Raw genomic sequence first — 26,718 nt, 5'->3', positions numbered from 1 at the left:
ATCTACAAATTGAACTTATATTCTTTTTTTCCCCCTGAGGCAATTGAGTTTAAGTGACTTGCCCAGGGTCACACAGCTAGATTGAATTTATATTCTTTTTTTTTTAATTATAGCCATAAGTAATTTTTCAGCATTGACAGTTGCAAATCCTTTTGTTCCAACATTTTCCCTCCTTCCCTCCTCCCCTTCTCTCAGATGACAAGTTGACCAATACATGTTAAATATGTTAAAGTATAAGTTAAATACAACATATGTATACATGTCCAAACAGTGAATTTGCTGTATAAAAAGAGTCGGATTTTGAAAAAGTGTACAATTAGCCTGTGAAGGAAATCAAAAATGCAGGTGGACAAAAATAAAGGGATTGGGAATTCTATGTAGTGGTTCACACTCATTTCCCAGAGTTCTTTCAATGGGTATAGCTGGTTCAGTTCATTACTGCTCTATTGGAACTGATTTGGTTCATCTTCATTGTTGAAGAGAGCCATGTCCATCAGAATTGATCATAATATAATACTGTTGTTGAATTATATAAAGATCTTCTGGTCCTGCTCATTTCACTCAGCATCAGTTCATGTGAGTCTCTCCAGGCCTTTCTGAAATCATCCTGCTGCTCATTTCTTACAGAACAATAATATTCCATAATATTCATATACCACAATTTATTCAGCCGTTGAATTTATACTCTTGAAAAGAAATAGCAAGCTTTACATAATAGAGTTCTGCAGTTTTATGTACAAACTGCTCATTTAAAGTATTAAGTTCAGAATAAAAATAAATTAATTTTAAAAATAAAAACAAAACAAACCAACAAAAGATCTGGGGCTGAAACTCAATTCTGCTATTTATAAGCTAAGTGATATTGGCATTTCCCTTTTCTGGGGGCTCTATTTTCTCATTTGTAAAATAAAAGATTTGGACTGGGTGATCTCTGAAATAACCCTTCCAATATTAAGTCTGTGATCCTGCAATACCAAACTTTTGAATGTGGGATTTTAGGTAAATTATGTCCCTGACAGAAGAAGAAAAAGGGACAGTTTGATTGTTGTTTGCTTTTGGAATGGAAAATGCACCATCAAATTAAGAAAGTTTAAGCAAAGAACCACTGTCCAGAATCTTCCAGATAACCTGCTTCTGGCTTATGCCTTTGTGTGTGTGTGTGTGTGTGTGTGTGTGTGTGTGTGTGTGTGTGTGTGTGTGTGTATGGATTATTTGACTATGGCAAATCTATCCCAGATTTCACACAACTCCATAGATTTCTCTACTAAAGGCATAAAAACCTTGCTAAATAAAGGAATTTCTTGACTTTTTCTTCTTTGATTCAGAGCTTAGTGAGAACATCATCATCTCAATCATTAGTGAGATCATCATCTCAATGAGTGGGGAAGGACAGCGAGATCATCTTTCTTTGATCTCTTTAGGGTATAGACCTAATAGTGGTATCACTGGGTCAAAGGGTATATACGGTTTAATAGCTTTTTGGGTTTAACTCCAAATTGATTTCCAGAATGGTTGGACCAGGGGTATGTGTGTGTGTATGACTAAAGTAAAGCTGCCAAAAGAAAAATAGAGGCACTCTCCTCCCTTTCCTATACCCTCATCTCAAGTCCTAGTTCATAGTTCATTACATTGATCTCTCTTTCTTTTACTTAATAGTTCTATCTTCTGAGTTTTCACCACTTAAGTTTTTCTCCCTCTCTGAGTCAAAAAAAAGGAGAAGAAAATAGTTTATAGAAACTAAGCAACACATTGAAGTCTGACATATAGGAGTTACACTTCTGCAAAGAAGGGAGATTGATGTCTTCTCCTATTTCTTTTCAAGGATCAAGCTTAGTCGATATCATTTTACTTGCTGTGCATTTGCAAAGTTGATGTTACTTACCAGTTAATTATGATCCCTGGGTGGGTCTGTAAGCTGAAAAGAAAAAAAAAAAAAAAGAAGAAGCTCAATGTGGATCCAACAGTTGTTTTTCAAACTGAAGATGTGTGAAGTCTCTCCTTTGATTTGTTACTATGGCAACCATCCCAAGTGTCACTATTGATGGCACTGTCTCCCTGACTCAAAGTTGTCTCAAAGCCTTTGTTCAAAATGAGTAAGCTCTCTTTTTCAGTTCTGTGGTGCTTGGTTCTAATTAAAACTTGTCACAGGCTAACAACTGAGTTCAATGACTTGCCCTTCTACCCCACTTCCTCCCCTCTCCAGATACTTCTGGGGCTTCCCCCCTCCACAAAACAGAAGTTGAGTAAAAAAAGGGGGGGCTGCTTTTTCTGGGGCTGCTTGGATAGTATTTCCAGAAAAACTAAAAGGATATGAAGTGATTAAAAAAAAAAGAATTTGGATATGACTCTGAATGAAAGATATTATAAGTTTAAAAATGAATAAATATAAATAACTGTTCTAGTACAAGCATTCATTGCATCTATAGTCTGCAGAGCACTGATAATTGAATGGAAATGTATGTAGATTTTTTTTTTTAATTTCCTGGGTGGGAAAGTATAACCTGATTGACAAATGTAGAGTAGGGATATAAAACAGCTTTTTTCCTGGTGGGGCAGTGTTTTGATTTCCAACAACTGACTCCCTAACAATGGGCCAAAAATATGATGTGGACTAATCACAACTGACTTCCAACACACAGGGTTTTATTCTAATACCTTCCAAAGAAATTGCTGCTGAAAACAATTAACCACATCACGGATATCTATTTATAACTGAATTAAGTGATTACAATATAGGACATTTTAAAAAATGGAGTCATAATTCATTTTTATTTCTTAAGCCACTAAGTAGAGGAAGGGAGGCAAGTTATGTTGGCAGAGACTATTCCAATTAGCAACTGCTGGCAGAAGGAGACCAAAGAAAATCTCTCTGTACGTGTCTACGTGGCAGAAGAAAATAAAACAATGTTTTAGGAAAAATTAAATTGGTTCCTAGAGAATATCTTAACAAAAATGACAAGTTATATATACAATCAACAACAGATTTTCTCCAACTATGGTAGAGATTAGGGTGTTTGTTTTCTGTTGGTAAGATGTTTTAGTCAAATTGGTTAATTAGTACTCCCAAGATAGTTGACAAGGTCTGACCATGTCCTATCTGATTGATAAGTCTCTCATCTTTCCTCACTGTTAGTAATTATCATGACTAGTCTGAGCACATATCAGAATAAATCTTAAATTCATCTCATCTTGTACTTCTTTTGACGTCCAACAAAGATTTTTAGATGAACTCTTCCAACAACTAAGTAATAACCTAGTTTTTATAAACAATAATGATTTTTAGATTTTATATGCATAATACTTTGAGTATCTATCACTTTCTTTTCACTGAAAAGGTCTCTACTTGAATTCAGGTTCTCAATACTTTTCCATCTGACCTATTGCAATAGTTTCCAAATTATTTTAGAACTTCCAATGTCTCTCTTCTATAATCTGCCCTCCAAACAACTGTCAAATGGATACTTCTAAAAATAGGTCTGATTCTTCTTTTTTCATGAAATTTCAGTGGTTTCATATCTTTTTTAGAATAAAACACAAAATGCTCAGTGGGGTGAACTGGTACATAAAGACCTTGTCTTCATCTTTTGCTTATTTTTCTTCTTGGAATCTTTACTTTTTCTTGAAGGTACAATTCAAGTATCAGTCACAGGACTGGGTTGGGTGTGTTGGCACATTCTGGGGAGAGTATCCCATTTTTTCTCATACAAGGGCCAACAGGAATGCTTCTCCCAAGCAAGTTTATGGTGCTACATTCCATATGAAGTCATGCTCCATTCCCCACAAGTTGTTGACATTCTCTTCCATAGGAGCTCACTTTGTATTGAATTGTATATGCTGTCTATTTATTTATTTGTGAACATTCTATATCCCACCTCACAATAAAATGTAAATTCTTAGAGGGCAGAGACTGTTTTCTTTTTTGACTTTGTCCTTACCGCCAATCCCAATTCTTAGCACAGTACCTGCTATATAGCTTGTATTTAATAAATATTTATTAAATTTTCTTGTGAACTAAAATCTCTTATTTGATCCTGATAAGATTTAAATTCCCACAACTATCCCTCCTCTCCCCCCCATCACTCTTGGTCCAGTGCTTGGCACACAGTAAGTGCTTAATAAGTGCTTGTTGCCTGCCTACTTGTCTCCTGATTATCTGATTATACGCTGTACCTTTCTTTTTTTACAAGTAGCAATAAAAAATAATCAGTGAGCAAAAGAACAGAGAAAGATAAAAATTTGAAATTACTAGACAACAAAAAATCCCATTTACCCAGCTGCTCATTAGTAAGTAGTCATCCAGTTTTGGTTTTGGTCAATACTACTTAAGAGTTTAGACTGCAGTCCCTCATAAAATCAGATCAATCCCATAGGCCACTCAGTCTGGTGTTCTACTTTTCACAATGACAGAGAGGATATTTTAATAATAATACTAAAACCTTATAATCATATAGCACTTAAATGCCATCTGTGAGGACTCACTTTGAAGTGACATCATGGAAGACAACCATCTGTTCACATTTATAAATGGTTTTGTTTAAGTTCGTCTTGAAGTCATTTATTTATTTGTTCCTTTATTCATTTATTAACAGCAAATATTTCTTTGAAAACTTTTTTACAGATGCTTTTTTAGTTTTCTTTGACATTTATTTCCAAATATATACATCCCTTAGCCAGTGAGCCATCTTTGAGAACAAAAGTTTAACAATGAAAACAGTGGGAATGGGGAGGAGGTAAGGACAATTTAACCAAACCAACACATCCCAAAAATCTACTTGCATACTTCAAATGCCACATCCGAAGTTTCCCCACTATTACAATGAAGGGAAAGGTATATTTTTTAAACACTTCTCTGGAGCCAAATGTTGGTCATTATAATCATAATACCAAAGCAAACACATTATTGTGTGCTTTTTTTCAAGTACCATCTGTTCAAGTAATGAGATTGCTATTTCCTGAATATCTCCCTATCATTTGTTCTAAAACAACACCTTTCTGATTTCTAGGGAGCCTATATTTGTATTTAAATGTGAGAGATTCTCATCAGAATTAGCTCAAAAAGGAAATAACATACAATGAGCCATTTCCAGTGTACCCCTGCCTCAGAGTTTCTCCTCTGCCTATCATACCAAACTATCTTTCCCAGGTAAAGTTTAACTAGACTGAACAACTTTGGGCAGTTTCCATTATTCATAGGATGAGAAGAAGACAGGTGAGCCTTCAAGGTCCAAAAAAAAATCCCATTACCTGGGTTTCTTTGAGAAAAAATTCACTTGATGTGAACCCATTCTATGCCTTTTTCTCATTTTAGAGAGGTAGTAGTAGTAGTAGTTGTGTGTGTGTGTGTGTGTGTGTGTGTGTGTGTGTGTGTGTGTGTAAGAGAGAGAGACAGAGAGACAGACAGACAGAGAGAGAAGGGAGAGAGGAAGAGAAGGAGACAGAGGGAGAAAGGGAGAGAGAGAAAAAGAGAGAGATAGAGGGAAGGAGGGAGAAACAGAGAGATCCTTTGCCCCATTTGTCCCTGATTTCACTTCCTGGTAAGACCCCAATTTGTGCTTAGATGTTGCAGGTTAGCCTCAGCTGTGTCCAGCACTTATGTTGAAATCCCTCCTATTAACTCTAAGGACTCTATTGAGAGCTCAGATGTAACATCAAACAACTCTTATTATGGATTTGGATACCAAGGACAGCATAAAAAATATAATAAAGAAAATTCTCTATCTTGGAAACATTACAGCTGCAAATTTGATGGATCAGAAGGCCCCAGAAATAGCTGAATGGTAGAGTAAGGTATTGGGTCTGGAGTCAGGAGGACATGGGTTTTCATACTTTTGCTGTGTGATTCTGAAGTCATTTAAACACTCTTTCACCATGAGCCTTCCTGCATTATTGGCCATCTTTTCAGTTTTGGAACTGTAATCAAAAAAGTACCACCATTGAAAAAGGTGTATTAGTGTACTACCCTTTGGCTCCATTATCCTTCATTGTAACTTTTCAGTGCATAATATGGCTTCTTGGGCAGTAGGATTCGCCTATATGTGTTATCTCCCCCTATTGAAATGTAAGCTCTTTCTGTCAGGTATTGTTATTGCTTTTCTATTTGTATTCCCAGATTTTAACATGAGACAATTTAACATAACACATAGTACATAATAAGCATCCTATAAATGATTTTTCATTCATTCATTCAGTAATTCAAGGAAAAAAACTATATGCCTAAACTTTGAATAATTGTAATATTTAATCTTGGTATTGGAATACATACAGATAAGATTTTTCTTGACTGAGAGAAGATGAATTGAGAGAGTAGAATGTCACAAACATTTTCAAATATGATCATTTTTCCTCAATTATTTTTGCTTAACTTTTTTTTTTTTTAATAAAGGAAGGTTATACTGGAAGCAGCAGGGGTGAGTATGTCTACAAAGAAAAGATTGCCTTGTTAAAATAAAAGGCAGCAGTAATTATATGTGTATATACATACATATATCTTAAAGAAAAGTATTATGGATTTCAGTGGCCTGACTAGAAATTTTGTTTCTCCCATAAAACATTTGCAGCAGAGAAGGAGTCAGGTATCATCTCAGTGGCAAGGGTAGAGATGTCTGTAGAACTCTGCTATTGATATCGATGAGTCCCCACAGAAGCATCCCACTCAACATGATATTGACAAATAATTAGGCTATTTATGTCATTTACTTGCATGGCTTCAGCACCTGGCATTGCTTCAGCAATCAACTTTGCATGCAAGACATCCTCCTGGCAGCTCCTTCCTGGCAAAGGGACAGCCACGGTACTTCAAATAACATCTCTGATTCTTATGGCCTTCTTTCCACCTCACTTTCTCCTTCCCCTCCCCCTTCTGATCAGATCAAAAGCATTCTTTCTCTAGGTCTAAATATACTTTGTGGCATTGGAGCCAACTCTTGTTTTTGTCCTGCCCCCCCTCTCTGACTTGAAACTTGAACATGGTACTCTTAGAATGACTAGACAAGTCAGCAGGCTGAAAATCCTTGGCTTGTTTCTCTTCAGACATGGTGATGACAGCTAACAGCACTTGAGAGTCCTTGTTCCTATGCCTTAATTGGGGAACTATTCCTTGTATCCTATACTGTGCATTTTTGTTGGGAGCCTTCATGGATGTTCCTGGAGCAAGGTCCCCATAGTCAAATTAGACTTGAGGCTGGAAAATTAGGTCTGTATGATTTGCATGCTGTCATCTTGAGTAGGAAGATTTCTATTTCTAGGGTCCCTGTTTCTGTGTTAGACAAGCTGTAACACATGGGATGGACAAGATTTTATACTATGGTCCAATTCATATGTCTCTTAAAACATGTCCCTATTTTAAGGACCTTCCTTCCTTCCTTTCTCCCTCCCTCCCTCTTCTTTCCTTCCTTCCTTCCTTCCTTCCTTCCTTCCTTCCTTCCTTCCTTCCTTCCTTCCTTCCTTCCTTCCTTCCTTCCTTCCTTCCTTCCTTCCTCCTTTCCTTCCTTCCTTCTTTCCTTTCTTCTTTCCTTCATTCCTTCCTTCCTTCCTTCTTTTCTTCCTTCCTTCCTTCATTGAGAAGAAAAGGAAAGAGAATTGAGAGAGAAGAAAAGGAAAGAAAAAAGGAAGGAAGGAAGGAAAGAAGGAAGGAAGGAAGAAAAATTCCTTTTCTTCTCTATCTCTGTCTCTCTGTCTTTATCTCTGTGTCTGTTACTGCCTCTGTTACTGTCTCTGTCTCTCTGTCTCTGTCTCTCTCTGTCTGTCTACCTCTCTGTGTATCTCTGTCTGCCTCTCTGTGTGTCTCTGCCTCTCTGCCTCTTTGTCTATTTCTGTCTCTCTGACTTATCTCTGTTTCTCTGTCTGTCTCTGTGTCTCTCTGTCCTTTTCTGTCCTTTTCTCTCTGTCTTTGTCTCTGTTTCTCTCTGTCTCTGTTTCTCTCTCTCTCTCTGACTCTCTCTCTCTCTCTCTCTCTCTCTCTCTCTCTCTCTCTCTCTCTGTGTCTATCTGTATCTATTTTTGTCTTTGTGTTTCTCTCATTTTTCTCTTCTAAGTTTTGAAATTTAAAATTAATACTAAAAACAGCAAAACAGGACAATCTTCTTTGATTTGAATCTGCAATCTTCAGATGGCTGAGAGTTTAATGCCAAGGTAGGAATGACAAACACAACAGTTATTAGACATTAAGTGCACATTGGTGCAAGGAACATCCACATTGACCCAGGATTACAAAACTGTTCCACCTGACTCTAATCTGTGAGTAGTGGGATTAAAGGTTAATCAATGTCTCATTTACAAGAGCCTATTATGTACCCTTCATATTGTTCTCATGCAGATTTGGCCATTAGGTATGAATTAAAAGTATATTTGAAATAAAGATCATAATCTTTCAGTGTCCATCTGGCATAATAACACATATTAACTATGAAGGGAAGTTGTGCCATGTACTGGAGAAAAGTGATGGGGATTCAAATTATGGCCTTTCCACTCACTATCTCTGAGACTTTGGACAAGACATTTAATGTCTCTAGGATTCACTTTTCTCATCTGTAAAATGAAGGTGTTAAATTAGAATCACAGAGACTCAAAATTTGAAGGGAGTTCAAGAGTCATCTAACAATTTATAATATTTCCTGCTCCTCATCCTTGAAAAGTAGTTATACAAAATCTATTTGAAAGTTTCTTATGAATGGGAATTCTGAAGAAGCCTGTTCTACCTCTGGGCAACCTGAATTATGAGTTAAATGTTCTCCTAATATTTTGCCTAAATTTTTCTCTCTGCAACTTCCAATATTCCTAATCCTGCCATACTAGATCACCTAGGAGAAGTACAAGTTTCTGTCTCTATGAAAGCCTTCTTCTCTAGAATTATCTGTTTTTTTTTTTTTTAAACCTATTTCCTGTGGAATGGTCTCCAGGTCTAGCACTATTCTTGTTCTCTTCTGAAAGAACTTAAACTTGTTGTTGTTCTTTTAAAAAGGTACTCTTCACAGCTTAACATGGTCATTCTAGATGTGGTCTGACTGAGAGAGCATGAAGAAGGGCTTCTACTTCCCTTTTACAGCAATTCAGCCTAATAATCTCTAGGTTCTTTTCAGATCTGAAACCAATGAAACAAAAAATGTTTATGCAATCATTTTCCAAATTAAATTGTTTTCCAAGTTGTCCTGCAGGGTCAATATTTGGGTAGAACATGTAATATTCTACTTGAAATAAAAAGATTCATTATCCATTTCTACTCTGGGCAATGCTCCAGCCACCAGCCCAGATAGATAACTGGCCCAAAGATTCAGAGAAAAAGGCAAGTTTGGGACCAGAGTCAGGGTGGAGTTGAAAAAGGGAGAAAACACCAGGAATGGGTTATTGGATGTGGTTCCACAACATGATGGTGCAATATTGGGCCTGAAGTCAGGAATATTCATCTTCTTGAGTCCAAATCTAGCCTTGGATACTTACTTGTTACATGACCCTGAGCAAGTCACTTAACCCTGTTTGCCACAGCTTCCTAATATGCAAAAATGAGTTGGAGAAAGAAATGGCAAACCACTCCAGTATTTTTGCCAAGAAAATTTCAGATGGGGTCACAGAGAGTCAGACATGACTGAAATGATTGAACAACAACAGCCTCTTATTGGGGGCTTAGAACACTTTCAACCCACATCTTCTAGATACATATGGGCTGACTCTGAGTCACAGTATCAACCCCATAGTCCAATTGATAGTGACACAAAGATTGATGGAGGGGGAAAGTTTAGTTCATGAATCAGTAAATCAAAAATTCAGAAGAGTAGAAGGAAAACATGCTTGGCTATTGACTTTTCATGTCACTTTCTACCATCTTCTGAAAAATTCCAAAACTATAGTCATATTAATGAAGAACTGACGGCACATCATATCATAGATCCAGAATTGTAAAAGACCTTGGAAAAAATGCTGTCCAACCTTAATGACAAAGAAAAAGAGATCCAAAGTTTGTTCATGGTCACAACAGTAGGAAATCTCAGGGTTGGATCTGAGACAAGTCTCTAACTCTACTATAATAACCTGCCTATATAAATTCTCATTACCAATCTCCTTTCATTAGAGGAGGAAAAAAATACTTGGGCTTTTTCTGTTTATCTGAGCTGCCTTTCTATATTAAATTGTGAGTCAGGGAGGGCTCTTTATCTCTGCTTTGTTGTTTTCATTGCTAAGTGTGACAGGATGATGCATAGTGTTCCTCTTCAGATGATTCAGCTTTCACTTGGAATGGCAGCTGTATTCCCAGGGGAGAGCTAGGGAGAGGAAAGTGTGGCTGACATTTCCATGGTGCCTCTAACAGTGAATGCTGTCTTATGCTCTGCTATTGGGCTCTTTGCTAATGTGAAGTGGGTGAACTCTAGACTCAGATTTGAGGAACCCTGAATTCAAATCTCAGCTCTCAGAATTTACTAGCTATGACACTGCAGGCAAGTTACTTAATCCCTATGAATCTCAGTTTCCTCATTTGTAAAATGGAAATTACCAGCAGTAATCTCACAGGATTATGAAAAGACACAAATAAGATAAATTGAGTCAGGAAGACAATGTTTTAATACTGTTTCAGACTTTGTGACTTTGTAACTTTGGGCAAGTCACTTAATTTCTCTGCCTCCATTTCCTCATCTGTAAAGTAACAAGCAATTTTCTCATAGTTATTTTGAGGATCAGATGAATTATGTAAAGCACTTTACAAACTTTAAATTCCTATGTAAATGCTAACTATTATTATATGCATGTCAATAATTATCATAGCATATATAGATTAAGCCTTTAATTGAATTCTTTCATTAATGGATTATCATCATTAAAAATCTCATCAGCTTTTTCATTATTGATCTCATTATTGATATTATAATTCAAAGATGTCCCTTTTGACAAAAGATTAGTTTTATTTAAGAGGCACAGATCTTAAAGATATAGAGCTCTGTAGGACAATGATGGTTAGTGGACATGACTGGGATTAAAATCTAGCAAAAGATGCTGAAGAAAAATGATAAAATTAGTAGGAGAAAATAGTACAATGAAAACCAAGAGAGAAGAGAGAATCAAGGGGAAAAAAATGATTGCCAGTGTCAAAATCTGCAGAAGTCAAGAGGGGTGAGAATTAAGAAAAGAGCATTTAATTTGGCCATAATAAGATTATTAATAACTTTGGAGAAAGCAGTTTCAATTGAATGATGTGGCTGGAATTTATCCTGAGTAAAATCATCATTTGAAGAAGAAAATAAAGGGACAACAGATACAAAAAAAATGATGAATATCTACAAAGAGATGTTATTCCCTTTTATAAGCAGTGGAGTCACTACATTTGAATTCTAATATCAGAGTTTCTAATATGCTATATCAAAAAGTTGATATGGTACTAAAGAAAATAAAAATGGGAAGAGGTGCTTAACTAGACTGAATATATATATATTCCACTTTGGAGGCAATGCAATTTTTCCCAATAGTATTTTATTTGTCCAAACACATTAAAAATATTTTTCAATATCTATTTTTGTAAGATTTTGTGTTCCAAATTATTTTATGCCTCCCTCCCTTATCTTTCCCTTCCCCAAGACAGTGAATAATTTGATATAGGTTGTACAGAGCCAATGAAGTTTTGATGTTTTTGAGGCATTGATTCTCAAGGATCTTAAAAAAGAAAAGAATACTAAGGTCTGAAAAAGTTTTGCATCTCATTATTGTCCTCAAAAGCAGTGGAAAGAACTCCAATAATCACTGACCCATATGCTTACTTCCCAATTTCTACTTAAGTTTTATGAGATAATTATACTTTTTAATTGTCACATAATTTAAAAAATTATCAAATACAAAATATCAGTATATCCATTATTTGTTGATTATGTTTTTAAAAAGCATTCGATTAAATAATTATCATCTTTAAAACTCTTCCAATTAGATATTTCTCATACATATATCTAAGTCAGATAATATTTCTTGAAAAATCTAATATATCAATAACTTTATTAGATGACACTGTGATTACTAATATCTAATCAGGCACAAAATAGTGAGATATATACTCACCAAATAAGTTTGCCTCATATCAAGTATAAAGTACTTAAAGATGGTGGGGCTTTCTAGGTGCTCCTGCCTGTGCATGAAAATGTATGATATCAAGCCTCAAACTTCATGTGAAAACCATCTACATACAGAGCTTCCTAAAAAGATGATTTAAAAAAGAGTTTGGATTAACCATATACATGGGAAAAGCTAAGTGGATGAAGAATGTCTATTGTCTAGGTAATAATAATAATAATAATAAAAGCTAAGTAGATGAAGAATGTCTATTGTCTAATAACATGGTTATAGCACAGAGCTAATCCATCAGTATATATATATATATATATATATATATATGGATACATATACACACATATATACATACATATATATGTCTATGCACACATATATGGCTGTGTATGTATATATTTGCATAAATAAATATATTTATCTATTTACTTTCCCAATTTAAAAGTCTTTTCTCAGTCCCAACCTTCTTGATCTTTCTAGAAAATATACTGCCAAAAAAAAAAAATGAGCTTGACCCAGAGTTGAAGAAGCAAGGAAGAATGGACTGGATTTCTTTTGGGAAACAATCTTATCGAGCTTCTCCTTGATGCAAAGGCCCATGTTTTGGAGCAATATTATGCCAATGATACTATATGTCCTACAGCCATATAGTTTCAGAAGAATTGAAGTTGAAGATTGCATAAAAAAGCAAAGGAGATTTGCATGATTGGCATTTGCAAGTTATGATACATCTCACACACAGAAAAACTGAACAGAAGAATCAGCATCAAGAATGTTATTCAAAAAATGCATGATCAAAAGAAAGAGATGGGCAACATGATAAAAAGAAGAATAAGAGAGAAACAGAGGGACTATTTATGTGTTTCATTGGTATTCATCCAATGTTAACCATTTTCCTGCTTCTAGAAGAAACAAGGTCCTCTGTTGGATGGTTCCTCTAGGAAGAAGTTATAAAAAGGCATGCACAATATGCACTAGCATGAATATAGGTGCCTATTGTACTGCTGGGGGTGATGCTGATATCAAAAGATCAAAGATTTGTTGAAGAAGTTATTTTGAGATGGAATATAAAGGGGAGAACCTAGATTAAGTGACACAAAGAGAAACTTTCACATACAGAGAAGGAAAGAGAAGGGAAGGAAAAAAAAAACATTTATTAAGTAACTACTATATGTCAGGAACTATGCTAAGCACTTTGCAAATATCGTCTCATTCCATAAACCAATTAGTTGGTCAGTTGATTAATTCTTGAACATTCAGGAGAAAAAAAAGGATTCAGGAATTGTTGTGCCATGAGAGATAATTTGATAGAGTATGAAGAAGACATTTAAAGCTTATGGCATAAGATCAAGGGTAGAAATATGAAGACTATATCACAAAAAAAATGAGCATATAAGCAAATGGTCTGAATAATAAGTAAAAAAGGAGTAAAAAAAAATAATTTGATCACCTGGTGTCTCCTCATGAAGAATTTTGTGTATATGAGTGTCTTGGCTCTGCCCTGTTCTGTTATTAGTAAATCACAATAAGATCAACTCATAAAACATCACATTGCAGTGGAAAGAGACTCTGTTTTGGAATTAGTTAAACTAGATTCCAATTTTGCTTTGGATGTTTATTACCTGTGTGATTTTGGGCAAAGCTCTAGATCTAGTAATCTATGAAGATCTTTCAAATCTTTCATTTGGCATTCAAGGAGAAACTGAGAATTCTTAAAGTAATAGATGTCAGTGGTGAAGAGGAATTCGAGAAGACAGTGTTGAGCCTGAGAAGCCAAAAGGAGGCTATCATTGGCTTGGTATTTGTGGTCAGAGTGGAGCCTAAGCCTGGGGAATAAGGATGGAGAGGCGCAGGTGGCTGGAAGAATTACTAGGAAGGGAGCAGGGATGGGATTAGGCTGTAAAATGATGGCAAAGAGAAAGAAACAGAGGTGAGTTAATGAGGTCGCTGATGTTTCTTGCTGGTGCTTTTAATAACTTGGCCCAATTTATTGCCCTAACTGAAGACACATTCTCCATGAGATCAGAAAATAATCTGCCCAGTTGTTTGATCTTAAAAACTAAGCCTGTGTTTGTAATAGGAAACTGAACTTCAGTGACTGTGGGATGAGTCACATTAGAACTTGATATGTCTCATGGAAGGGTCTCTTTTAAGGAAGACTGGATTAAAGTTTTGGCCTCTAAGGTTATGCGTTCAAATTCTATCTCAGACCTTATAAAAACATTAATCTGAGGAGATGTTTCTAGCAGAATAACCTAGAAGAGTTGCATATTTCACAGCATTGTGAAATCATAGATTTTGCTCTAGAAAAGATTTTAGAGGTTATTTAGTTTAACATGTTCCTTTGCCAGAAGAAGAAAATGAAAACTTAATAAGGTTGAATGACTTGCTTCAGATGCTGTAGGTAGGAGAGTGGGTATTCAAACCAAGGTTTTCTGATGCTAGAGCTAGTGATCTTTTCATGATACCATACTTTCTCCAGTCCTAAACCATTTAGAGAAGCATCCATCGGTATGACTGACTGTAATTAGGGGAAAAATACAATGAGCCTATCTCTGACTCTAAAAGAAAACCCGCTTTATGAAACAGGACTGCAGTTATCAACAGGGCAGGGCAAGGGAATGAAGACAAGCTCTATTATTGTTTTTACTCAGCAATGACTGTGACATGGTCAGATCACCCTCATTGTTTGCAACTATACCATTACTGCAAAGTTATAAGTAAATTGTAATTTTCTTGTGGTCTTTTCTTCCTCTAAACTTTGACAAGCCCAATCTATCAAGAGACATCTTTTGAAATTGCCTCTTAATTAGAATCTCACAAGGGAAGTTAAAAAAAAAGCCATGATCTAATCTCTCAGTTCAGTATTTTGTGTTGTTCTTATTCAGGTCATCTCTGGCTCAAATAACTGGAAAACATTAAAAAATTTTTAACATTGTAATCCTGCTTTCCTTTGACCTTGCTGAGGGTCTATGGAATTTATAATTATTTATGAAATGCCATTACACTAGCCGCCTGGGGATTAATAAGAAAAGTAAATATGATGAATGTCTCCTCATCTAATTCAATTCAATTTAAGAACATTTGTTAAATGCTGATTTAACTAATCCCAGAAAAAGCATAGAGATATGGATATGAAAAATGACATAGTCCCTGCTCTCCATTGGGGTGCAGTCTAATAGAGTGACTATGGCTTATACATGAATAAATATAATATAAGTCAGATAAAGAGAATGAAATGAAGAGAGACAGAGACAGAAAAGGATTAGAGACAGAGAGAAGACAGACAGCAATATTTTGAAGATGAAAAGATCACTGTCATCTGAAAGGGATAGGGGGATCAATAATAATTCAGTGGAGAAGGTGGCTCTAGAATCTGTAGTAAGAAAAGATTACAATAAGCACAGGCAAGAAAGGGGTATGTTTCAGACATAGAGGGATGTTCTCTATGAGAGTAAGGAAGAAGAAGAGAGAAAGTTGATATTAAAGAACCATCATGTGAAGAAATGCTTTGTAATTTCTTGACAAAATGAATAAATATGTTTTTGCAAAAGATAATTAATGTTAATAGATTAAATAATGTAACTGTAAATGGTATTCAGTAAAACAATGGAATGAGTTTTCAAGCCAATAAATCTAAAAAGAACCCACCCCCTTTCCCCTTACTCCTAGAACATGAGGGAAAATATAGTTCACTGTTCTCTGGGGATTTGATTTGCTAGTGTGAGTGTGAGTTGGGATAGGAACTCCCAAAGTTTATAGAGATAAGTGCATTTTTGTTCAGCCTAAGCGATGACTTGTTTTTGAAGTAAGTTTAAGTGTGAGTTTTCAGCAAAGCATCAGGCTCTTTGGCTTTAGAGCTTTGACTTGAATGTGTTCTGAAGACCAAAGTGTGAACCAAATCCTGAAGAGAAGAAAACCTTCCCAGTAGAAATATAGGAAACTATAGGGGCTAAAGTACTTTGGAGTGCCTGATCTCAAGATTTTGAGAATGCATGCCAAGACACATTACAATGTAATCTATTCAGAGATGAAAAATGGAGAAAGAAAGAAAAATGTTCTTGCAGTTTAGGACATCCCTGAATCACACAGCTGTCTTGTGGTTTCCATTTTATGCTTCTCTAAAATGGGTTTATTAAAAAAATAAGAAAATAAGTTTATTATACTGTGCCATATTTAACATGTATAGGACTGTTTGCCATCTGGGGGAGGGGGTAGAGGGAGGGAAAGGAAAAAGCAGAACAGAAGTGAGTGCAAGGGATAATGTTGTAAAAAATTACCCAGGCATGGGTTCTGTCAATAAAAAGTTATTTTAAAAAAAGAAAATAAGTTTATGAATCTTTCAAAATTGAAATTTGATAAATAGATTTTCAATATTATTTTATATTCTTAGTATTACTTTCTTTATTATTTAACTAATAAAGAAAAGGAAGCTCTTTGATTTGGACACATTTAGATGATTTTCAATTGCTACTAAGCAAAAATAATGATTATTTGAGAGACAACTCATTCCATTTGCAAGATTCTGAATTCATATCATTAATTCACTAAGTATAGTAGATGTGAGACTGATCTGGGACTGCAAGTGACTTGAAGATACAGCTTCAGATATTTTTCTGCAAATACTTTATACTTAAACTACAAGAACGAATCTGTAATTGTAGAATTTTAATTATCAGATCCTGAAACCAGTGCTCCCAAAATCATGCACCATGGGTAACTGCATATTCATGAAGGTTAGCCTTGTTGCCATTATATTTCACTCCTTACCTCACCTTTCTTATATTTGAGTCTGGTCTTTATCTGCTATGACTCCATTTTTCATCCCCCTCTTTCCTTCCATATTATGAAACACCTTTCTTTCCAATTTTCTGCTTATTTTTATGCCCTTTCATAATTTCTCCTGGCTGGTCTTAGCCTCAGAGAAGTACAACTGGCTTGTCAAATACAAACTAGCTCAGCCTAGATCTTCTGATATCTAGATATCACTAGCTTGCTAAAGTCATAATCCTAATGAATAGCTCTTATCATGTCACTACTCAATTCAAAAACCTTCAATGACTCTACATTACCCCTGGGATAAAGGGAAAGAGATATCTATATCTTTATCTTTATCTACATCTATATCTCTATATTTAGTGTGGCATTTAAGATCTTCCACAATCTGATTCCAAACTACCTTTGCATGGTTATTATGCTTGCTTCCCTTCATTATTTCCATTGTATGCTTTATATTTTCCTCCCTTTTCTCTCTAACTCTTCTAGTATCTTCTCCACAATTCATCATTTTCAGAATATGGTCCCTTTTTTTCTTAATTCTAGAATGTCCTCACAGGATCACTAGTTGAAATCCTGCCTATTCTTCAAAGCCTATTTCAGTGCTAACTCTTCAATAAAATCTTCATTGATCTCTTAAGTTGGAGTGATTTCTCCCTTCTTTGAACTCTCATATAACTTTGGAGCTTTCTTTTTCACCTAACACATTCTAGCTTAAATTGTAAGAAGTAAAATTCCTACTTGAGAAAAAGGATGGGTATAATTTTCTTAGTGTCTATCAGACATTACATTCCAATAAATGATTATTGAGTTGAATTGAGTGGTTTTAGGTGATAGACTTAATAGGGTTGAGAACTTTTAGTAGTGTGGTATAGAAACAAATATTGTTTTTCTCCATTAGTTCATGTCCTGAATTTAATCGTGTTCCCAGAGTTATCCCAAACAAAGATATGATAAAAATTGGTATCCCTCCCATCTCAGTTTAGCCTGAGAATGTGGTTCAAACTAGACCTGAGGCTGGTGTGTTTCAGATGGTTAAATCCAAGTAAGATTCATGAAATCAGTCACGTTTGTCCTTGGCATTTTCCTGAGTCCCCTTTTTACTAGACTATGTTGCCTTATAACAGATCTTGGTCTCATCTAGCTATAACTTTTGAAAAGCCTCTGGCCCATGAAGTCTTTTCCTGGGAATATTCATATTTAATGGGAATTTCTGAAGGCCAAAAAAGAAAGTTTTTAAAATTCAAAAGAAAATACTGTATTTTGCAATGTAATTTTTGTTCAGTCATTTTTTTTTTCAGTTGTGTCTGACTTTTTGTGACCCCATTTTGGAATTTTCTTGGCAAAGATTCTAGAGTGGTTTGCCATTTTCTTTTCCAGTTCATTTTAAAGATAAGGAGCTGAGACAAACAGGGCTAAGTGACTTATTCGGGGTCACACAGCTATATAAGTGTCTGAGACTTGGTTTGAACTCAAATATTTCTGACTCCAGGCTCAGTATTCTATATATTACACAGCCTAGCTCCCCTCACAATGTAGTAGGCATTCAACAAATTTTGGCTGATTCATTAGTCAATTAACTGATTAATTTTTGAAAAATTTAAAGTATTTTATTTTTACAACTACATGTAAAGATAATTTTCAACATTTATTTTTGTAAAATTTTGAGTTCTAAATTTCTTCTCCCTCTTTTTCTCCCCTTCCCTCTTCCCCAAACAGCAAGCAATCTGATATAGCACATGTACAATCATTTTAAGCATATTTCCATATTAATGATGTTGTGAAAGAAATATCAGACCAAAAGATAAAAACTATGAAAAAGAAAAAGTAAACAACAAAAAAAGGAAAATAGTACATTCCAATAGGCATTTAGTTTCCATAGTTCTCTCTGGATGCAGATGGCATTTCTCTCCAAGTCTATTGGAATTGTCTTAGATCTTTGTATTGCTGAGAAGAGCTAAGTCTATCATAGTTGATCATCACATAATTTTCCTATTACTGTGTACAGAGTTCTTTTGGTTCTGCTCATTTCACTCAGCATTAGTTCATGTAACTCTTTCCAGATTTTTTTGAAATCAGCTTGCTCATCATGTCTTACAGAACAATAATGCTCCATTATATTTATATACCATAACTTATTTAGCCACTCTCCCAATTGATAGACACTCAATTTCCAGTTCCTTTCCACTACAATAAGAGCTGCTACAAACATTTCTACATATGTGGTTGCTTTCCCCTCTTTTATGATTTTTTGGAGATCTAAATCTAGTAGTGACAATGCTAGATAAAAGGTTATGTATGCACCACTTTATAGCCCTTTGGAAATAAAGCTACTCGCTTTCCAAAATGGCTAGATTAGTTCACAACTCTACTAACAATGCATTAGTGTTCTTTTTTTTTCTACATAATTTATTAATTTAGTTTCAGGTAAGATAAAGATCCTAGAAGGTGCTATTTTGGTGGGATAACTTCTTGGTTCACCATAAATCATACCACATCAATGGACACCTAATTAATCTGCTTATTCCAGAGGTCTGTCCTAATATTAAATTTATTATCTAATACAAACCTAAATGGGAACTCAATATTATGACATCACTAATTTTTAAAATGTCATTCATTTTTCAGTTGTATCCAATGCTTGTGACCACATTTTGGTCTTTTTTGTGTTTTGTTTTGGCAAAGATACTAATCCACCTCTGACTCAGAATTCACATCTGGAGAGTACTTTCTGTCTGCTGCCCCTTCCTTTAATTGAATGATTCTTCCTAGATCTGCATCAAGGAGGGCACCCAGGCCGATTATCTTTACATTTCCCACTCTTCCAGACTTTTCCATCATGCAATTAGTACTTTCTCTTCCCCTCCCTCTCTCTCTTTTCAGAGTTCTTTTATATGTTTTTTTCCCATTAGAAAGCATTATTTCTTATCAAATGTTTACTCTGTGCCAGAAACTCAGTTAAATGCTAGAAGTACACTTAGTAGAGTACCTGGCACACAGCAATCATTTAATAAATGCTTGTTGACTAACTTGCTGATTATTTTTCCTAACTCCAGGTCCAGTTTGTTATCCTAGCTACTTGTACTACCTAGAACCTCTGCCTCTTATTAAGATTTTTTTGTAAACCAATCCTTTATGACATGTTAGGAGATTATAAGAAAAGGGAAATGTTAAGAAATTGAGGGTTTAGAAAAAGGGAATAAGGAAGGAAAGAAAGGAAGATGAAAAAGGAATGAAGGAAGAAAAAAGGGGGGAGGGAAAGAAGAAAAAGAAAGGAAAAAAGAAGGAAGAAATGAAGGAAGAGAGAAAGGAAAGAAGGAAGGAAGGAAGAAATAGCCTTTATTAGGTACTCATTATTGTCTAAAACACTGAGCTAAGTGATGGGCATAAAAGTAGAAAAGACAATATATGTTCTTAAGTAACTCAGAATTAATCAATAATTGTTGCTGGTGGTGATGAGGAAGATGGGCTTTCTCTCCAAAATGTTTTCTTCCCTTAACCATGTCTGAGGCGCTGGACTAGCAGTAGATCTGGTAGTTTGGAGGATAGTTCTATTATCAAAGCTCTTGGATTTGAGGTCCTAAGATGTTTCCGGGAGGGTTTGGAGGGAGATGGTGATTAAGTTGGTGACACACATTATCTCCTGCTTTTCCCCCGGGGTGCCTCATTACTTAGGTAAGTGATTGAATAGGCAGTGATGACATCGAAAGCACAGGCTCTAGGTTTCCAAAATGCATGAAATTTTTTTCTAATGTCCTTTAAACAAGTTAAACACATTTCATTTCTTTCTTTCTCTATGCTGTACAGCATAGGAAACTGTGATATCATGAAAATATTTTTATAAATGGGTACCTAAATAATCAGACCCACCCAGTACTAGAGCTCTTTTATTGCAGTTTTTTCTTATAAATCTCATTTAAAACTCAAATGGAAAAAAAAAAAAGTGAACCATGATAGCACAAACATCTCAACTTGGAAATGACTTCTTTATTTATTTTACTACTTAAAAACAAAAGACCAAATTCATGGAAGTGAGAGATAAATGGCCTTGATCCAAAGCCAGCATTCTACTGCAAAGTTCCTATTCCCTTTATTCCACTGTCTTGGACTCCTTAGAGCTCAATTTGTCTAAAGAGCTAAGCTATAGAGGTAAATCTTTTTAATTCTTTGCTTTTATTACCTTATTAACTTCTCAGAAATCTACCATATACTCATTACTTTTAAAGTTGCACTAATATACTTGTTTTCTATTTATATCCTTCATCTTTCTTTCTTTTCCTTCCTATTCTCTTCTTTCTATACAGATCAGACTTATAAAACACCTAATTTGTACCTAATGCCCTTACTGTGTATTAATGTACATTGTAGTTTTCCTTATTTATGCCCCATCTTGTCTACAGATAGCAAAATTCCATGAAGACAAGGTCTATCTTATCTGAGCCCTGTATAGTTTAAGTATGTCTTGTCTGAACCTAGTTAAAATAAATACTTGCTTAAAGAATATTTGTTGAATGTTTATATCATTACAGGTCTTTTCTGCCCAGCTCCTAATTTCTAAAGTAGGTACAACTCTTTGATTTTGTTCCTTTTTCTGGTTTTTCCTCTACACTGCCTTGTAAGAATTCCCCCTTCTACAGTAATCAGTATATGCTTTATCAGTGATCATGGATTGGTTGATTGATTTAAAGCTATTTCATTTCTTGTGAAACTCAAATTCCTATTTCTTTTTTAAAAAGACATTGGAAAACAATGATGATTTTAAGGCACTCCCATATACTTTAATGCATGTTTTTGAACAGTAAGAGGAAATTGATCTTAGCAAACAGTAAAAACTCTAATATAACTTTATTTCACACACACACGTGCACACACACACACACACACACACACACATACACACACACAAGTTTATCTCATTAAATTACTCTTTGAATTACAATCTCCTCTTGGAATCCCTATACCAAAAGACCAAAATTTTGAATTTCTGTCTCTTTTCTTGGGTTGTTGTTGTTGTTTTTTAAAACCTAATTTCTGAAACTCATTTTATTGTTTTTTCTTCTTCCCTTTTCACGAGACAGCAATATAGATTAAGCATATGCAGTTCTTCTAAACATATTTCCACATTTATCATGCTGCACAAGAAAAATCAGATCAAAAAAGGAAAAAAAATGAGAGAAAAAAAGCAAGTAAACAACAACAAAAAGCTGGTGTTCACATTCAGTACCCATAGTCTTCTCCCTGGATGAAGATAGCTCTCCATCACAAGTCCATTGGAATTGGCCAGAATCACCTCATTGTTGAAAAGAGCCAAGTCCATTGCTATTGATCATCACATAATCTTATTGTTGCTATGTCCAATGTTATTTTAGTTCTACTCACTTAACTTAGCATCAGTCCATGTAAGTTTCTCCAGGCTTTTCTGAAATCATCTTGCTGATCATTTCTTATGGAACAATAATATCCCATTACATTTATATACCATAACTTATTCAGTCATTCCCTAACTGAAGTACATCCATTCAGCTTCCAGTTGCCTGCCACTACAAAAGGGCTGAACATTTTACAGGGTCCTTTTCCTTTTTTTTATGATATTGAGATACAGACCCAGTGGAGACACTGCTGCATCAAAGAGTGTGCACACTTTGATAGCCCTTTGGGCATAATTCCAAATTGTTCTCTAGAATGATTAGATCAGTTCACAACTTCACCAACAATGCATTAGTGTCCCAATTTTCTTACCTGCCCTCCAACATTCATCATTAACTTTTTTTTGTCATCTTAGCCGATTTGAAGTGCTACCATAGAATTGTCTTAATTTGCATTTCTTTAATTATTAGTGATTTAGAGCATTTTTTCATGACTAGAAATGACTTTAATTTCTTCATCTGAAAATTGTCTATTCATATTTTTGACCATTCATCAATTAAAGAATTACCTGTTTCCCTATACATTTGAATCAATTCTCTATATACTTTAGAAATGAAGTTTTTCTCAGAAATTTGGATGTAAATTTTTTTTCCCCAGTTGAAACCTCATTTTAATGGTACAATGGAAGGAGCAGTGGCTTTGGTATCAGAAGTTTGGAGTTCAAATCCTCTCTGTGACTGTTACTAAATGTGTAATCTTGGTCAACTCAACCTCTCTAAGCCTCAATTATTCTAGAATTAGAAGTTTAGATTAGATAGGACTCTTCCAGTTCTAGATGCATAATTCTTATTACAATAGATGGGTCCATATAAAAGCTTTATTTGAAATGAACTTTTGTTAATAGAATCCTATTTCCCCACTGACTTAACATTTTTATTTCACAGGCCCTTTTCTTTCATTTGTATTCATCATAGATTGGATTGAATAGATTAGTGGTAGGAAAAAAATATGTCTACTATACACCAACCGCTCTCCTAAAATGTTAATTTATTTGGAAAGCAACACATAATTGCAGTGTGGGGATTAAAAGAAATTAAAGAATTCCTATGAAAATTGTCTTATACTATTGTGGTAAAAAGGATAGAAAGATGTGATCTGGACTAATGTCATAAAACTCAACAAGAAAGTGAGTCACTAAATCTTAAACAAGGATCCCTGCAGTTGACATGTTGATTTAGAAAATCACATATTAACTTTATTTTCTATAACATTTTAATTTTTTTGTTAAATGTTTCCCAATTACATTTTAATTTTTACAAATGTTCTACATACTTGAGCTGCTTATTTGAAATTTCTACTCTAGATAACAATGCAATTAAGTGGATTCAAAAATAGCTTGAATGACCATACACCAAAAGAAGATATTACTCATTTAATGTCAGCTTTGATGGTGGGCTAAAGTTGAAGAACCTCAAATATCTGTGCTTGTCTCTAGGCTGAATTTATTAGACTCTAATAAAGGCATAGATAGTATGTTTATCAGATTTCAGATGACCTAAAACTGGAATGGAGAAGTTAACCCAGTGGATGCCAGATGGTACCAAAAGTACTTGACAAGTATTGGGTTGAATCAAACATGAGTCAATTGAACAGGAATAAAAAGAAAGTCTTGCACTTGAGTTAAAAGAATCAACTTCACAAGCATATTATGAGGGAAATATGGCTAGAGCTGAAAAGAAGTGAGGAAGTTCCAATGTATTGAAATTTTAATTAGTTATGTGACATGACAGATAAAAAATTCTCATGGGATTTTAGGCTGCATCAAAAGTGACCTACTATCAAGGAATAGGTTAGTTTTGATGAGCTCTGTCCTGGATTATACTTTATCTAGAATAATTACTTTATCTGGAATAATTACATTCAGTTTTGGGTACTGTATTTTAGGAAGGGGGGAGTTAATAAACTGAGGAACATTTGGAGAAGGGCAATGAAGAGGGTAAAGGACTTTGAGACAATGTTATATGAAGATCTGAGACTGGTTAGCCTGGAAGATTAAAGACTTGATGGAAATGGGAATGATAATTATTTTCAAGGCAGAAGTTAGTACTAAATCACCCACTGCATCTTGGGCTATTGCCAGTTGTTTTGACTTTGTATTGAGCAGCTCTGCCTCATTTAAATCCAATTCACACTAAGTCAAGACATCACCTTCATGATATCTTTGGTACTCTGTGAACAAAGGAGGAATACTAATAACAACAAGGAATAAGGAGGTGGAAGTTTCTGTAAGGCAGATTTTGGCCTGATATCAGGAGAAAAAATATTTCTAACAATTAGAGCTATCCAAAAGCGGAATGGGCTGCCTAGGGGAAGTAGAGGGTTCCCCATTAAGAGAATTCTTTAAACAAAGACCAGATGCTCTCTTGTCAGCAGTATTTTAGGGGGAACTTTTCTTCAGGTATGGGTTGTATTAAAGAGAGAAAAGATTCTGGTACTAATTACACCCCTGTTTTGTTCTATTTATTTTTTGTGGAATGTGTAACCAAGACTAACTCATTACTGAATAATTAGGTCTTCCAGCCATGGAAGCAGCTTTCTAAGGATGATCCCAGGATTATTAATACAGCAGGGCAATTGGGACTTTGCCCCAAAGAAGGAGATTTAAAAGAAAGGTGGGAGGGGACTAGTGATTGCATTCTAGTGAAGAAGGTGAGGTAGTAGGACCTGGGAGTGTAGCTGTGATTTGGAGATGTGACAAGGACCTGGTGACTGAATCAGCAGAATGGAAGCTGCTCCCAATGGGGTTTCCAAGTTGGGGGGCGGGGAGGGATAGGGGAAAGATCTTCTGAGATCTACTGGAAGAACCATGCATAGATCCTAAGGACTATGACTTTTGTCTTCCCTGACTTTTTTAAGGTCTGAAGACAGGAAGAGTTGTGCAGAGGGGCCAGTTTGAAAGTGTTATAGGCTGCCCTGTGAAAGGAATAAGGGTGCCTTTTCAGGGATCCCAAGGCCTTTATAAAACCAAAAAATCCTGGAGAATAGGAAATACTTCTTTAGGCCCAGTATCTTCCTGTTCCCTTTCATCTCAGAAGAGAAGTTTGAGAGTGTGGGAAGGTTTTGGGGTTCTGCTGAAAGGCCATGCCTTCTTAGAAATACCTTCTTAGAAGGTCATGCCTTCCCCATTCCTAAGTCTATTTTTTCCCTTGAAATTTTGTTATCTCAAACTGTCAAAATTTAAGGAGTAGGATGGGGGTGGTAGTGATGGCAAAGGCTAAGGTATACTTAGAAAGAATAAAGATCCCCTTCCATCTTGGCTTCTTTTCTAGATTAGACATTAATGCTCTGGAGGAGTTTGTGTCTCCATGGAAATTAAAATGTCAACAATTTGATTAAATAAGCATTGGTTCAGGAGTGGGATAAATGGTCTTGTGATGGAGAGAGCCATCTGCACCCAGAGAGAAGACTGTGGGGACTAAGTGTGGATCACAACATAGTATTTCACTTTTTTTGTGGTTTACAAAGCATTTTGTTTTTTCTCATTTTTTTCTTTTTTCATCTGATTTTTCTTAGACAGTATGATAATTGCAGAAATATGTATAAAAGAATTACACATGTTTAACATATATTGAATTACTTGACATCTAGGAGAATGGGTGGGGAAAAGGGAGGGAAAAAATTGGAACACAAGTTTTGCAAGGATGAATGTGAAAACCATGCATATGTTCTGAAAATTAAAAGTTTTAAAAATAAAAATAAAGGATTTGGAAGAACTGAGTTTTAGTCTTTTCTCTGTCATTCACTATGAGTTTCTGCTTCTTCTTTTGTGAAATGAGGAATTTGTTTAAGATCATTTTTAAGGTCTGTCCAACTACTGTATTTATAAGATTGTGTTCCATTAGTTCCTTAGTTCAGTTTCAGTTTTGTTAAGCATTAAATAAGCCTTTCTTTATGACCTAGGGTCACATCTGTAGATTCTGTTTTCTCTGCTTTAAAATAAGGATGTAGGATCTCTTCCATGATTGTTTATGAGTTAGGAGAAGGTTAGTTTTGATCTCTTTTTTAGTCTCCTCCTTCTAAATATCTGTCAACTAGAAGAACAATTTATGTGACAATATTATAAAGAGAGATAATTTTGAACAACTTTGAAACTCTGATCAACATAATAATCAACTACAATTCCAGAGTATTCATGATGAAACATGGAACAAGATGGGATGGACTCAGAATGCAGGTTGAAGTTTAAATTTTGTTTTTATTATTTCTTTTTGGATAGGATCAAGGAGGGAATTCATCTTTTCTTGGATATACATATTAGTAATGGATTTTTTTTCTTCTTAATGTAGAAAATATTAAGATGATATAAGAGAAAAGAATTCAGACCTGAGAAGTTAAACTTAGTTAAAAGAATAAAATTATGGGGAGGGAGAAAAAGTGCATAGCAGAGAGCAAAAGAAAACTTAGAAAAAAAGCACAGAAAACAGGGTAACTTTGAAAATGCTGTATAGTATTTCCTATATAGTTTTTCAAAAATAAAAC

At 35.0% G+C, this 26,718-nt stretch overlaps 1 long non-coding RNA gene across 1 annotated transcript in view; it reads right to left on the bottom strand.

Annotated features, from left to right (window-relative positions):
* Positions 1–26,718, bottom strand: part of LOC127561119 (uncharacterized) — a 45,935-nt gene that overhangs the window by 3,145 nt on the left and 16,072 nt on the right. Inside the window, exon 3 of the long non-coding RNA XR_007953465.1 lies at positions 1,883–1,915. This is a non-coding gene — a long non-coding RNA (uncharacterized LOC127561119). The remainder of the gene's footprint in view (positions 1–1,882; positions 1,916–26,718) is intronic.

Source organism: Antechinus flavipes, chromosome 1 (assembly GCF_016432865.1).
Source record: "Antechinus flavipes isolate AdamAnt ecotype Samford, QLD, Australia chromosome 1, AdamAnt_v2, whole genome shotgun sequence".
NCBI lineage: Eukaryota > Metazoa > Chordata > Mammalia > Dasyuromorphia > Dasyuridae > Antechinus > Antechinus flavipes.
Note: the sequence above shows the minus strand (reverse complement) of the source record. Positions and strands in the feature narration are given on the sequence as shown.